This window comes from Equus asinus, chromosome 7, assembly GCF_041296235.1.
Source record: "Equus asinus isolate D_3611 breed Donkey chromosome 7, EquAss-T2T_v2, whole genome shotgun sequence".
In the NCBI taxonomy this organism is placed as follows: domain Eukaryota; kingdom Metazoa; phylum Chordata; class Mammalia; order Perissodactyla; family Equidae; genus Equus; species Equus asinus.
This window is the reverse complement of record NC_091796.1, coordinates 80649250-80665548: the sequence shown is the minus strand read 5'-3', so window position 1 is coordinate 80665548 and position 16299 is coordinate 80649250. Positions and strand designations below refer to the sequence as shown.

Here is a 16299-nt window from a genome sequence, read left to right as displayed (position 1 = left end):
AATCCCTTGGCTCTTTACACTCTACCTTCACCCAGCCACTGCCAACCCTAAGGATTTTCTTGGCCTACTGCTCAAGGGTGGCTTGTTCACTCAATCACGTGCTTTCTCAATTTGTTCTTTCTTACTTAGGTCAGGGTTTCTCTTTCCCTAGTAAATTACTAGATGAAGAGAACAGCATGCACACACTGTTTACAAGGAGCAACAGGGACAAGGATTTGGCCAAAATTGAGGTTTTATTTTAGGAAGCCATGGGAAAGAAGGCTGGGTAGGTAAGGCCAGATGTGAACAATAATATATTAGGACTGCAAGAGAGCTTAGAAATCAGCTTGCCCAGAGTTTCCCGGAGTAGGGTCTACATATCATCATGATGAAATGTAGTTTGATTTTATATAGTATATACATGCAAAAATTTTCTTAATTATGTGCTTGCGTGTATTAGGAAAAAAGTCATTATCATATCAGTCCCATGATTTCACATATATTATAGCCAGGACTGTTTTTTTAAAAAAGACTTAAGTAAACAAATGAGTCAATTTAGAGGAAAAAAATTGTTGAGGAAGTAATAATATAAGTGAAAGTCAACATGGCAAATACTATGAAGATGACACCCCAATGACTGAAGCTGGAGAAATGCTGAGCTCGAGTATCACCTCTTCGTGTCTCAGGCCAGGGAATCACGGCCCAAAGAAGCGCAGTAACACACCCCAGGTCAGGCACGCAGAGGGCATGGAACGGGAACAAAGAGATCAGCTGGGCAACAATTCAGACACTGACTATTCTCTACAATTTCAACTTACTGAATAAAAAAATGCTTTTGTTGTTATTAAATGAAAACATTAAAAAATAATTTTAACTCCAGGAACCAGCTGAGTGCAGAGAGAAAAGGTGGAAAAGAAAGAGGAACAAACCCTGCCTCCATCACCACGGCATGTCCCCAAAGCAGCCCTTCCCTACTGCGCCTTCTTCAGACAGTGGAAAACTCCAACAGTGGGAACTCTCTCGAGAAGACATTCTGAAATGATCAGTCATTCCATGCTATCCCTGCTGCTCTGCTTCATCACACTTGAAGTTTTGCCGGCTGGGATTTTTGCTGTCTTGGCAAACATGATGATGGTGTCAAACCTAATGTTTCCTAAATTTTTGCAGAACTGCTGAGAAGACTTCCGTGGGGGCCTATTGTCAATTATCTAGAAAAAGAGAAGTTTGCAGACATTAGAAACAAGAACTGTGTGGGGTTAGGCTCTGGGTTTTAATGAGAAGGATTCAAATTAGAATGCTGGCTATTTCCTATAGCTTGCTAAAAATAACCTGGGAGCCTGCTTCCTTCCCTCGCACTGCGTTTTCAGTGCCTGCTCATGCTGAAGATGCAGGACGGCTGGAAAATGCTCCTTGGGATCCAGCACCAGTGCTGTTTGTTCAGATAAATGTAACTTAGCTTTGACCTGCTCTCTCACGCACCAGTGGGCATGCTACCTTCAGGCTCCTGTCAGATTTACACTTGAGGAAGCCTGAAGGTGATGGAGGGGGTGCACACCAAGCCCTGTTGGTTTCACCTCTTAAATCTCTCTTCCCATCAATGCCACCAACCTAGCCCAAGGTACATCATTTCTGGCCTGGGCCACTACAAGAACCTCCTGCCTGCTCGTCCCACCTTGAATCTGCCCTTTCCACCCGATCCCACACAACCACATTGAAGCCAGAACAATCTTTTCCAACACACAATCTGAACATATCCCCCACCACTACCATCCTTACCAACACCACCAATTAAAACTGTTCAATGGCTTCTCGTTGTTTGTATGATAAAGACTAGAATCCTTGACAAGATCTACAAGCAAGGTCCTCCCTGATCTGTGCCCTAGAACCTCTCCAGCCTCATTCTCTCTCCCCTTCTCTCTCATCCTGCTCTCCCTCCTCCAACCCACTGTCCTTACTCCAGGGCCTTCTGCCCCCAGGCCCCCACAGGGCCCCAGCTCCTGCTCTGCTCTTCCTTCTTTACGTACTAACTCTTACTCATCATTCAAATCTCAACCCAGTCATTACCTTTTCAGGAAAGCTTTTCCTGACCCCTCAGACTAGGTCAAATCTGCTCATCTTACCTCTCATAGCCCAATAGACCTCTCCTTAACAGCCTTATCGCTGCTCCATTTGCACATTTATTTAATGATTAGTTGATTCCCAGCATTACTCCTCCAGACAGTAGGAGGCAGCAACCAGAAGGCAGGAACCACATCTGTTTGCTCATCATTGTATCCTTGATATCCAATGCCGTGCGTGGCACATATGGGACACTCAATATCTGCTGAAGGATATAAATATCAATCCCCTTGGGGACTCAAACCTCTCTTTGTTTGTAAAGGCTCTTCCCAAGAGAAAAGAAAGTGTTACTGCATCTAACTACTGCATGTTCTTTACTTCAACCTGCCCCACGAACTCCCTGGTTTCCCATCCCTTACCATACTCACCTTAGTCCTTTTGAAAGGAAATGTTCTGTACACAACAGATTGGGGGATTTTCCCCTGAATTTCCCTGCAATATTGGAATATATTAGTATTCTGCTTTTCAGCACAACTGGTCTGACTTCTGCCTGGATCTTCTGAAGGAAGGGTTTCTAAATAAACTCCATGTTGCCTCTGGAAATTTCTCGATTCAAATGCAAGACCTCATATATCATTTTCCTCATTAAGTTAAAAATACACATTTTTTAACATCTCCATGCAGACAAAGTCTTAGGTGCTCATTTGTATTGTGCAGGAGATTTAGGAAAAGAAGGGCAGAAAGGGAGAATTAATGGTGCCAAGGGAGGCGACTCAAAGGTTTCTACATGAAGCTTTAAGGAATCTCTCTCGATGGGGGGTGGGAGTAAGGTAGGGGAGACACAAGGATGAGACAAGTGGCAGGACCTTCAAGGCAAAGGAAGGCTAAAAAAAAGCTGATGTAAAAGGCGAGCTTTCTTTCCTCACCCACTCTGCCCACATCCCTCTCTCCCTGATCTGCAGTGGGCCAGTCATGTGGTTTGGAGGGAGCTGGGCCTGGGGGCCAGGGTAAGAACAGTGCCCCCAACAGAGCCCCCACTGGCACCTTGCTCGCTGCCTTTCCTGGAGGAGCAGCATTCAGCATCTGGCACTTTGAAAATCCAGCCCAGGCTGTGATGACGGAGTTATTATTGGCACATTCTGGAATTTTATAGGGTGTTTCTAAACAGCGATTGCTGTGAGGATACGCAGAAGTCCAAGAGAAGTCTGTAAACACTGGGAAATTAATCTGCGTGCTCTGTGATGGCTGGGCCAGCTTCCACATGCCAAAAGTTCAGGGCAGGGTCAGACCAAGGCTGCAGATGGTCGCCGGCATAGAGCTACTATTTTGGGGGCACAGGTCATGGGAAAGGCTTACAGTTCAAAGCTGGCTTTTATGCCTGTTTCATAACTTTTCCTTCAGCCTCATGTATCACAACCATCAACAGTCCCGTCAGATTTGAGGAAATCATTGGATATCTTTGTTGAAAGACCCCTATGCGGTGCTGCCCTACAAGCCCACAAGATAAATGAATTCACCTTGCAGAAGAGGGGGCAGGCAGGCTCCAATGACTCTGGCCTCTCAGACAAGGGGGAAGAAAAAGGAAAACATTGAAATATTTTGTTGTGTTCTATTTAAGTATATATTTTTCAATTTCTGATTAGGGCTGAGTTTTAGGAATTCTGCGTCCCTTTCAAAAACTACAGCAACAAAGAGTACGGAAGACTACATGTCAACGTACTTTGTTAGAAAACGTAAGCAGATTTCCAAAGGACAAAGAGCTGAGATTCGAGAAGGTTCATTTGGGAAAATTTTCCCAGTAGGTGAATGACAGGGAAAGCTCAGGGTCACACTGGCCAAGGGGAGGTCCCCATAGCTCTACGTTTCTCATTCACCTTCTATCCACGGGACGGGAGAAGAAACTGGTCAAGGGCAGAGTGTGACCTAAGGGTTTGGGGGGAAGAGCAGAAAGCAATCACAGGTGAAGTTCTAGTGCTGGGAATTGGTTTCCAAACTTTAATGTGCAACCAAACCACCTGGGAGCATTTTTAAAATGCAGATTGTGGCCCAGGCATCTGCATTTTCAATGAGCATCTCGTGTGACTCTAAAGCAGCCTGAGGAAAAACTGTGCTAGGATAGCTAAAATCACAATGGGGGAAAAAAACAAAAGGATAATGGTAGCCAGAATCCATTATCATTGTTAAAAGCCCAAGGATAAAGGATAAATATTAGGTAAATTATAAATCCAAGAAAAATTCCATTCAAACATCAGATAAAACCAAGGTTAGCTTAGCGTAACTGAAAATAGCTGCAGATTAGCTACCAAATTTTGGTTGTTAAGTGAGTGAAAACCCAACTCAAATTGGCTTAAGCAAGAAATCAAGAATCCGTTGGTCCATGCAAATGGAAGGTACAGTGGTAGACTCATTACCTGATGCTATGACTTCTCTGACTAACCCCAGGACCTCTCTCCCAGGAAATGCCCTCAGCCCAGTGGGAGATCTACCTTCTTTGTGACGCCAGCAAATTGGATGTCAGACACTAGTAGTACAATCTGTTAACCCTCAGTGATTTTTACCTAGAGCCTCACTAAGAATGAACCCAACCTTTCAAAATGTGGGTTGGAAAACAGGCTGACCTCAATAGTGAGCCAGCTAGGATTTATCAAAGACCTACTATGTCCAGAACACCATGCCAGGAGGAGGGAGATAAAGAGATTCATAAGGGGAGGGCCTTGCCCTGAAGGAGCTCAACAAGTTAGGAAAAGAAGTCATGTAATTATAAAGATGGCTGACACGTAGAGAAAAGAGGAGGGCAGTATCACCTGCTTTCTTCAAAAGGCATCATTCCTCTTCTGCAGTTTTGAGGGGAACGCTGCTGTTAACAGAGCCAGGCCTTCTTGCATCCCAGGTTCCTGGAGTTCTTCTCCACATAGTGTTGGACTTAACCCTGCCATGCCTAGACCAATGTCATTATATCTTCCATAGGTAGAAATGAAGGAGGCTGGAAATGTGCTTGGTTTATCCAGTGACTCAGGAAATCAGCCTGTCAACAGAAACTAAGGAGTAAAGATTTGATTCCCAGATTAGGAATTAGACACTGCCTCCCCAGGGCTCATTCCAGTAAGGTAAACAGACTGGCTGCATTATTTGTCAATCTACCATGGTTTCAGGCAATATCGCCAATGCCCAATTTTATGTTTCATTAAGATTTCAATTAATCTCTTCCTCATTTGGTCTGGGAGACGAATTGATCTGCCTTTGAATAAATACCACACAATCTTTTACTTTCAACAGGCAAATAAGTTTATATATTTGATTTATTTCCCTTGTCATACTATAGTCCGGAAACAGCATCTATTCTTTCCATTTCTCTATCAACTTTACCAGAAGTGGCAGTTCAAGGGTTTTCCTCTCCATCCCTCAGAAGAGAATTTTTCTCTATCTGAATCTTACCTTTCTAAACAGTTTTATGCCTCTCCAAGGAACACACCCCAAAAATTGACCACATGTGAGCATTCAGACTTTTTAAACTGTACTGATGGAGTAAAATGTCCCAGGAGACACCCAAGTTCTCTCTGAGGCGTCCAAGGCTTCACATCTAACAGGAACAAAAGGTTTTGCTTTTTCTTTAAGCCTAATAAGATCTGATGTCTTTCAAGTGACTAGGAAAATAGTAAGATGCCAAAAGAAACTTTAGTAATTTTTTGTCTACAAAATGAATGGGGGAATTCATGTTTTTCCACAGCCTACTTCTCTCTGAATAAAAATAACATTATCTAAGAGGAGACAATAGGTTATTCATGTCCCATAGTTGAATCATTTAGATGTTTTTTGATGTAAGTAATAGACAAGTCAACTCTAAATGTCTTAAAGAATAAAGGGATTTCATCTACCATACAGCAAGAGGTTCTGAGGCAGGTCGGTTTTCAGCTGCTCAACAATGTCATCAAGAACCAGGTTCTCTTCTCAGAAAGTTGACTCTTATCTCAAGCTTCATACATTATGATAGAAAGATGGTTTCAGCAACCTCAAGCATCATTTATTCACATATAAACACCCAAAGGCTGGAAGACAGAACATTCCACCTCTATTTTCCTTTTCAGAGACAGTTTTCTTTTCCAGAAGCCCTGCAGAAAAGCTTTCCTCACATTTCATAGAATTGTATTACGCACCCATTTCTAAACCAATCACTGGCAAGAAATTGGTATTATCAAGAATCAATGCCCTAAGGCAGTCACATGACCAATAACTCTACAAAACTAGATTTACATTGGCAAGAAGGCATGGCTTTTGTGGGAGCAATCAATAGTTTCTGTGACCAAGATCAACCAAAGAACAAAGAGGTGGGGATGGGAATGACGATTGACCCAAGCAGCCTGGAGGGAGTCATACAACTCTCAACTTGTAGTTGGCCCTGGCTTTCAACCACTGGAGGCCTTCCTTTGGCATCTGAACTGAGTATACTGTCTCTTAAAGGTCTTTGTTAAAATACACATATATTAATTGGGAGGAAGAAAGACCAATAGATAACCCATGTCTATTGGCATGTGGGCAAGGATTTATTGATCAGATTAACTATCAGTCAGATTGGAAACAACATTAATAATTGTGTTAGACTTACCACATGCCTACCATGTGTTGGAATTATATAAAATGCTTTACGTGATTTATAGATTATAGAGATGAAAACTTAGGCCAAGAGAAACCAAGTAACTGCCAACATTCACACAAATGGTTTAGGGCAGAGTCAGGACTTGAAATCAAGGCAGTCTGTCTCTAAGGTCCATACTCTCGATATAGGTAGTTAATCCTTGAATTAATTGGAGGAAGCCATGAATTTAGAAATGTATGGACCACAGGACTAGCTCAAATCACCTTTGTCAGTTCTACTCACTCTGAGATATATATATTGTGCATCTAATAGGCACAGTTGTCCATGCTATCTGTGATGGGGGAAAGGAGAGGAACCAAATATGAATAAAGTATCATCACTGCCCTCATTGAACTTGGAATCACCTAAAGAGAACACAGACAAGCACACCAAGAATAATCATAATTCTAGTTTTAAGATAGCAGAATGAGTACACACGACAGTCACTCCCTGCTCTAAAATAGCCAATTATAGAAGAATATTTTTAGATAAACATGTGGTCACATACAAAAACAAGATGGGGAGGTCTCACAGACTGGAAGCTATAAGGAATCTCTGCAAGACCAAAAGCCAGCAGATTAAATACAACAAGGAAATGGCATCCCAGGATCTGTGCAGTAGCTCGTAGCCTACTATGACTGATAAAACAGCAGAAGTGATACCAGGTGTGCTCCACATCCAGAAGTGGTAGAACTCAGGGGCCCAAGGTGAACTGACAGGGGAATGAGAGTCCCAGGAGGTACCCAGAGGACTAGGTAACATTCAAGCTCAGAAGACAAGGCACTGAGGTACCCTACTGGACAGTACATTCTGCCCATCACTCACTCTCCCTGGAAGCAGAGCAGTGTAAAATCCCCAAAGCTGCTTGTCTCCTTTTCCCAGGTGGAATGTGTCAGCAGAGACAGCAGGCAATCTGGCAGGGAATATCAACTGCAAACATGTACTTAGAATAAAGAGCCGCCAACATTTGGAGAATGCCAGCACCTCAAAAGAAAGGTAATAAGCTACACTATAAAAACATATACCTGAAGAAATAGAGTTAACAGAACAGTCAGAAAATAAATTTAAAATAAGTTTAACTAATGTACTCTGAGATGTGAGAGAGGATTGCAGCCTTGACTCTGAAACAGATGGTTGTAAAACAAGAACAGGAAAGGAACTAATTACATATCTTGGACATCAATATAACTGTTGACATCTTTTTAAAACCCTCAGTAGATGGGCTGATTAGCAGGATGGACACAACAGTAAGGTGATCAACGAGTTAAAGATTGGATTCTGAACTGTCTTCCTTAATAGTGGCTAAACGGCTATAGAAGTTCCAGACTTCATATCCACCTTCCATAACCAGGAGAGAAAATTGTGTATCCCAGAATTCCCAGCAAAAGTCGCAAGCTACCAGTAGACTGGATCACCTGTGAGTCAATCCCTGTGGCTAATGGACTAGCACACATTGACTGCTTGAGGCCTAGGTTTCTTGAACCAATCACTTCAGCAAGGGGAAATGGGATTATCTGGATTGCCTGTACTACGTAGCACCCATCCCTAAAGTGACAGGTTCTGTGAATTCCACCTAAACAACATAGTTGCTACTTATTGTGGAGGAGATAAAATCAATGTTGGAGAGACAATCACAGGTTCTTAATAGCGGTTTCTTGGAGTAGGATAGTGGGGGAAATTTACAAAAGGGAACCAGTTTACAAAAATTCTCACTGAAACTGATGAAACCCTGCTGATATTGCATGGAGGAGAAAGCAGCCCTCTGAAGAACTTTCTCAGTGAAGTCTATAGAGGAAAGGGTAGGTACAAATTAGCTCTTGAAAAGTTGGATTCTGGATGGGTTTTACATTTTTTAATAGTTTTTGCTTATTTGTATTTCTTATTTTTTGTATAATCCACTTGTGTGGCTTTTAATTCTTTTTAAAGGCCACTTTTTAAAAAAGGGGGAAGGGGTGCTTTACTCACAAGTACATAGAAAGCCAGCCCAGAGGACATCACCAAGATATGGGTTTTCCCACATCAGTATTATGTAAAGGAAACCGGATTAAAAAAAATAATATTGGAGTCATTCTTAACTTTAGAAGAGAATTCATCACAGGATGGATGCTCCTAATGCATTTAAAATATGTTGCAATTAATAAGTGTGCCTACATATTTTTAGGAACATTTCTATTGCACGTACCTCATGCCAATTCCACTGGACACCCTGTCTCACAGACGCTAAAGCCTGTGGGCGTGGCCGAATCTATTTACACCAGACTGTACTAAACACAAGCGACCAATGATCATGTGAAGAGAACTTTCAGCAGCCCTCAAAAAGATAAAGCCTTTATACTGTATGCTAAGCCCCTGGTTGTTCCTTCAAGAAAATTATTTTTTAAAAGCTAGCGTTACTCATTTGAAAGAAGTCCTCCCTTGCTGTAAACATTCTTTTACAAAACCCAACAAGAGGTGGACGGGACCAGCAGCAGGGGTCACTCTATTTCCCCACTGTCCTCCTTCATGTTCCCAGCCCTGCTAGGCACTAAACGTATCCGATTCAAACTTTAACAACGAGATGAATAAATTTTATAATCACCGTATTATAGAGGAGGAAGTTGCAGCTTTGAGAGATTAAGCCATTTGCTAAGGCCTCGAGACTTCTAAGTAGAGCCAAGATTCAAACCTAGTTCTTCCTTATTCCAGAACCCATACCCTCTCCACTTCACAAATACTGCCTTGCTGGCAGATGACCAGAGTATTCATTTATTCCTTCACTCAATAAATAATTATTGATCACCTACTATGTGCCTGGCCCCATGGCAGGCAGTGTAGAGAGTCACATCCCTTGGCCCTCATGGATTATGATGACTGAGTGGGATGACAGAGAGACAGTAGACAAATCAACAAACTAATAAATATATAAATATAAGTGACAATAAGTACAATGAGGGAAAAGAACAGGATGTGAAATATAGAGATGCAGCGAGTTTACCTAAATCAAACTAACCCTTCACAGCTATGAGGTATCAGGAAGATAATCTCTTCCTAGCAGCCACCACTAGTCACAGGTAGATGAACCCTTAAGTCTCCTACCAGGTGGTGATTTATAATAAAAGCCAGGTCAGACCAATTTCTGCTACACATACCGAGAAAGAAAACTGTCCCTGAACTGAGACATAACTTTGTGGTCTGACATGATTAGCTGCTCCTTTGGACAGGTAATCACCATTCCTGATAAATCCCATAAGCTGTTTTCTGATAGACTTCAATGAGCCCAAGAGTCTTTTCTAGAAAACTACTGTGCTGGAACTTCTGTTTGCCCCTCCAGCTCCACCACACACCTTTCCGCACCCTCCTGAGCCCCAGAAACTAGCCTGTATGGACTGCATTCCTGAGCTCCCTGGCCTTCCAGCTTGGGTTGGGTTTGACCAGAGACAAGCACCAGCAGGGGACTGGAGGGCAAATGGCAGGAGGAAAGTGAGGTTGGGGGTGTACACGCCCTGGTTCTCTCCCTGCAGAGATGCCATGGGGTTGGCTATACCCCTCTACTGAAGGCCTGTGCTCCTGGCAGACAGACCTTCTATGCAGCTCCCCACCCTTGCCCCTTCAGGCCCAGGAGTAATAATGGCTCCCACTGTTGCTAGCTCTGAGGACCACACTACCCCTTGTTAGTATTCCCAAACTCTGCATACACCATAACAAACAGTCTCTATTCAAATGTCTTCATATTACCCATTTTGAAGCCATTTGCTTTCTACCAAGACCTTGTCAACTTAAAAAGCAAATTTGCCTGTTATTTTATCTCAAAATGAGTTTGTTCAAGAAGAGCCAAAAGAATTGCAATTTGGGACGTGCAAGCTATGGCAAACCATAGGGAAATCCAGAAAAGAACAGAGAGGAGCTGCTTTTATAAAGAAAAAGAGAAAGTAGGGAGAGGTTATTTTAAACAGAAGTCCATTGGGGAAAAGTAGCAGTTCCAGGGGGTAAAAGCTACTCATTGGCTGAGCTGCGATGTTTCCCATTGACTGGGCTGTTGCCAGGTGGGGAGAGAAATCTTCCATCAGTAGTAAAGTAGTTTTACTTCCTGTGGAAGATGCTAGGATACCTCTCTTTCTGTTTGGTGTAATTAACGATGTATGATAGGGCTTGAGAGCTCCCCCTGCAAACCTTTCCAACTCCAATTTAGTTAAGTTTCTTTTATCAGTTAAGGTTTATTAATTTCCACAGTCTTGGCTAACATACCCACTGTCAACCTCGGGAACTGTTTAGCAACCTATGACCAGTCTTCCAGAGTATCTAATGATCTTTATCTACACATTCTTAAAAAAAGCAAAATATGGTCTAATAATGATTATCTAAACAACTTTTTTTCCTACAAAATATGTATCGAGTAAGAAATATTTAAGTTAGTGTGCTCAGAAGCCTCTTCCCTGGTGGCAAGTTTGAAAAATATCTTTGATATATGCTTGCAATTAATTTGCCTGAGAAGTTACGTTAATAATATAATCACAAAAACAGTCATACATCTCATTCCATAGGCTCGATGAAGTCCCAGCTTTCTCTCCTTCAGGGTACTGGGAAGGCAGCTTTCATGAAAAGTTCACTCAAAGCAAATGTAATATTCTAGCAGCAGATTCAGCTGCCAAGTCAAAGCAAGGTCATAAAAATTCCCCAGTCAGCATCTGAGCACAAGGCAAGTCTGGAATCTAAATCCTAGAGAGAGGACATTGGCCCTGCTCCATCCTTATATTCTGTTTATATAAAGGTGGAAGTGTCCAAACAATATTTCTAACAAATCCACACATCTGAGGACCACTCATTTCATTAGTGACTAAATTCTATCCAACATCCACTATATTAATCAAAGCCTCTAGCGCAGATCAGAGACAAGGAATGCTGAAGTCCCTCTACTACCAGCTATCTCTAGAGTGTAGACTTTATTTCGAACTTTCAAATGCTAACTAACCATCCCTCTGGTGTATAATTTCTCATTAGAGTACTTCAAATTTAACTGCCACTGAAGTATGGATAGAAACCAACTAATAACAGGTTTTACAGTGTCCCTGCAGAAGTGTTTTAAAGTAAATTACAAACAATATAACAAATAAATACCCTTGGGCAGAATACGGCCATTCCATGAGGCTGACTTGGGTCACTTATTCATCTGTATTTGGAGAATGTTATTAATATCTTGTTACACTATTTCTATAAGACAAAACTGCATATAAAACATTAACACAAAGTCATCAGGAAAATGATAAAATGCCATTGTAATATAGAAACCATATTATATTTGTAAGTCCCTAATAACCCATTGTCTTATATAAACTACATTTAATTTCTAAGAAAGCATTCATAGTTTATTGAATAACCCTACTGCCATCTCAATAGCATGCTAGTCCTGCAAAATTTACCACTTCCTGTTGCTCCAGATAACAGTTTAAATCGTTTTCATAGCCAAGTCCACACCCTTGGAAGTGCTCAGTGTGAAACGCTTAGTCATACTGTGACATCTGCCCTTCACTGGTACCATCCATCTTCAGAACTTCCTCCCACAGAAGAAACCACTCTTGCATCCTTACTCAAGTAGGGGGAAGGGGGGGGATACATCCTATCAATCATAGTTCATTCATTATTAAGCAGCTAATGCAAGCATAACTCTCAGGCTGACCTGGGAAGACTGAAAAGGCAAAATTTAAGGTGATTAAAGGAAGGCTATCCCCCTGAAGATTATTAGCAATTATCCAGTTTGCAAAGCAGAGAAACATCTATTTTTATGAGGCTAATTGGTGGCTAATAGCTTGAAAATGTTTGACGGAATACAATTTCTCAGGCATTCAACCAGCTCCCAGTAGCTTTCCTTTTCTCACATGGTCCCAAGCCACTACATTGTTTCCAAAGGACTGTCCATAGTATTTTACCATCAAGGAATTTCATTGTATTGTTTGCAATTAAGGGCAATTAGATGCTAAGATGAAAAACACACTCTTCACTAAAATGATGTGTATTATAATAAGATTCATGTATAATGTAGTCATGTGAAAGATAATCCAAAGAATGAGCCATTATATTAAAATCTCTGCTTTGTAATAAATATTAAAATAAAATTTTATGACAGACATTCTACCTACAAGTTAGGAATCCATGAACTGATTAGAACCAAAACAGCTAGAAAGAGCTTAAAAAGAAGGATGAGATACCTAAGGTGATTTGTCCAAGTAGGCAGAAAGAAAAGGAAGAAAAATACAATAAGGAGGTCCTGGGAGGAAGCTGCAGAAGACAGTCTACTGAGTGGACATCAGGATGCTAACAGAGTTAGACATGAACTTGATAAGAATCCCTAGAAAGATGCTCAAGAGATCTTAAGGTTGGCTGAATAGAACTATAGCAGTTTGCTGCTTGTTTTTTTAAACGGCTGCAAGTTATCTGATACTCCTCCTACCAAAAGTGAAGGCTCTGCCTCCTCCCCTTGAGTGTGGGAGGGCTTGTGACTGCTTCAACCAACATGGTTTGGAAACAGCCATTTAGCTACCACCTGGTTTTGTTGGTGTGTTTGCTCTGGGGGAAACAAGCTGCCATGTAAGAAGTCTGACCATTCTAAGACCACCCTGTGGAAGAGGCCATGTGTAGACACTCTTGTAATCCCACAGGAAGCATCAGCTGCCAGGCATGTGTGAGCCATCTTGGACATCCAGCCCAGTCGAACCTTTGGATGATGGCAGCACCAGGACACATCTGACTGCAATTACATGAGAGACACCAAGTGAGAGCTATCCGGCTGAGCCCTTCCGAATTTCTGGCCCTGGGATAACTTGTCTTATAGCAATGGTAACCAGAACAAGGACTGAGTCACTGGCCTACAGGATATCTAGGTGCGAATGTTACAAACTACAATATTCTGTGAACAGCATTAGGCAAGCTTAAAAAAATAATTGACCTTGTTGGCTGGTCCTACTAACTGTCCCAACAGCTACTGAGCTTTCTTTTCTTTCCAGATCTAGAAAAGTGCCCCTCTCCTCCAGACATCAAATAAAACTGATGTAAACTACCCCCTAACTCTGGAATCTGTTTTCTCACATTTTATTTAACCAGAAGTCCCACTGAGTAGTAAAATATTTTCTCAAAACATACAGATTTGAGATGTAAAGAGCAAATTTGTATTTAAAAAGTATTTTGTTGTTTTTTAAGCCCAAGCTGAAACAAATCTCCTTAGCTGCTCCTGAACTAAACCTTTTTCACTAATAAGAGTTTTATCCTTAAAGGTTTCACTAGTTCTGAATCAAGTTCTGCTGTGACTCATGTGGTGTGTGGGCAGCAGCTAGAGACTTTCTAGAAGGGTAAGTTACTCCTGGGAAAACATCCCATAGGATTTTGAAAAATAAGTTGTAACAGTTATAAAACATCCCTGGCAGAATCTGCAGGAAGCCCTAGAATTAACTGCACTGAGGATTAGCAGCAGGTACATGGTTAGAAATGGAATAAACTTGAAAATAATCTTCTATAGAGTGGGTCAGAATAAAGGTGTTATGCTCACCAAAAAACATCCAACAGTTGGCCTAACAGGAAGACGGGTGCTATAGACCTATGAGGGGTTGAACGGAAACCTGAAGTATAGACAGACTCTAGTTCAGCCTCTAGACAAGATCTCTCTCTCTCTCTCAGACAGACAGACACACACACGCATGCACGCACGCACACACACAAACACACATACTCCCTAGGAAAATTATCTTAGAGCCATTAAATCAGACTAGTACTACTCGCTGTAGTTCATCATGGCAGACTTCTGCACTGATTTTGCCTCCCACACTGCATTAAAAGGACTCAACACGAATCAAGCTGACCGAATCTTTGATCTGCTCAGAGCAGAAACTCAGCAAAACTACAACACAGAAAAATTATGTTTGTTGCCTTCTTACTTTTTCTTTCTGTGCCTTACATCCCCTGAAGTACCCTGCCCCACTACCCATCCCACTTAACCATCCCCTCTCTGATCAAGCAGATGTGACCTATTTAGTTAAGGGTCCTTTTTAAGGAAAAATTTCCATAATGGAACTTTTTCTGACCTCCCTCCCCTACCCATCACAGGTTGACCCTCCAGTTTCCCATCCTCTGAGTGCTAAAATCCCTCTGCTGAATCTCCACTGCCTTTGGGGAAAAAAAGCCACACTCCCTATCTTAGTATTTAAGATCCAACCTATCTTTACAACTATATTTCTCACTATTTCCTTCTCCAGACAAAGGCAAATATCCATTGTGTCTTCTTCTTCTGTTGTTGTTCACCATGTACTTTCCCAAACCATATCTTTGTCTGTGCCTTGCCCCCAACCCAGACTGCCCTCCTCCCACTGCAAACATAATCAACTCCATCTTTCTTTTAAGGCTCAGGTCAAATCTGACCATGAAGCATTCTCTTCTCCCCCAAACCTAGTGATCATGCCTCCTCTGCATTCTATATCACTCATTTGGCCATTAGCCAGCTCAGTGGTTAGGACTCGGGGTTCTTACTGCCTGGCCTGGGTTTGCTTCCAGTCAGGGAACCGCACCACCCATCTGTCGGTCGTCATATTGTGGCAGCTGCCTATGGCTGTAATGCCGAAAGCTATACCACTGGTATTTCAAATACCAGCAGGGTTAGCCATGATAGACAGGTTTTAAGGGAGCTTTCAGACTAAAACAGAGTAAGAAGAAGGACCTGGCCACTCACCTCCAAAAAAGGTGGCCATGAAAACCCTACGAACAGCAGAGGAGCATTCCCTAATAAGTGTGGAAGGTGAGAGGATGGCTCAAAAAGACCCAGCAGGGTTCCGCTCTGCTGTACCCAGGGGGTTACTAGTAGTCAGAATTGACAAGTGGCACTAACAACATTTGGCCCTTAGCACATACTATGTTGCAATGTTATTCATTTGTTTTATATTTTTCTTTCTCAACGTGGGGCAGTGACAGGATCATGCATCTGTGGCATCTCTGATGCACCATGCTCCACACTTAACCTGTATTAGACAACAATAATGCTACAGTCAAGAGACAATCTACATCAAAAACTCCTGACTTGTTACTCGTTCCAGGGAGGTAACACATTTAAGTGTTGTTGCTGTTGGTGGTGGTGTTGATTTCAACAATGCAGTCACTCTCAGGAATAAGTCTAAGGACATATTTTTTAGCTCCTTGGCGGCCAAATGGAGAAGGTATACTGAGGCAGCTCAGCTGACCCTTTAGACCAGAACAGCTCTTCTTGAACCGTTATGGTCCCATCACAGCCTGTATGTCCTTGTAATGAGGACAGAAACCTGTGTACTTTCTCAAATTCCTTGACCACCTCCTTCTTTTTCTCTCGATTGGCATCCCACCTCTGCCAAGTCACCTCTCCACTTACGGACTTAAAAACATCCCATTAAAGCACATGGAATCTGGCCAGTCTTGATGGCTGTTGAGAGACCAGCTGACAATCCTGGAAAGAGATTTGCTTCCTGTGGGGTGAACTTTGATCAATGGGAAACAGGAAATGGGTGGGAGCGAGACAGATAAATTCTCCCTCCTCTTTTTCCTGTTAGCTACTCCAGGGTGTGGTTTTTCCTTACAACCCTCCAGGAGACGTTCTGCATGCTGAATGGACAGATCTGTTGAACAGACTGGTGTGTCCCTTG

The 16299-nt window shown here is 42.1% G+C and overlaps 1 long non-coding RNA gene across 1 annotated transcript in view; it reads right to left on the bottom strand.

The window, feature by feature from the left end:
- Positions 1-217: 217 nt before the first annotated feature.
- LOC123287143 (uncharacterized) overlaps positions 218-16299 on the bottom strand; it is a 71593-nt gene continuing 55511 nt past the window's right edge. The window contains exons 3-4 of the long non-coding RNA XR_006530204.2: positions 4842-5062; positions 218-1187 (exon numbers count right to left, since the gene is read on the bottom strand). This is a non-coding gene — a long non-coding RNA (uncharacterized lncRNA). The remainder of the gene's footprint in view (positions 1188-4841; positions 5063-16299) is intronic.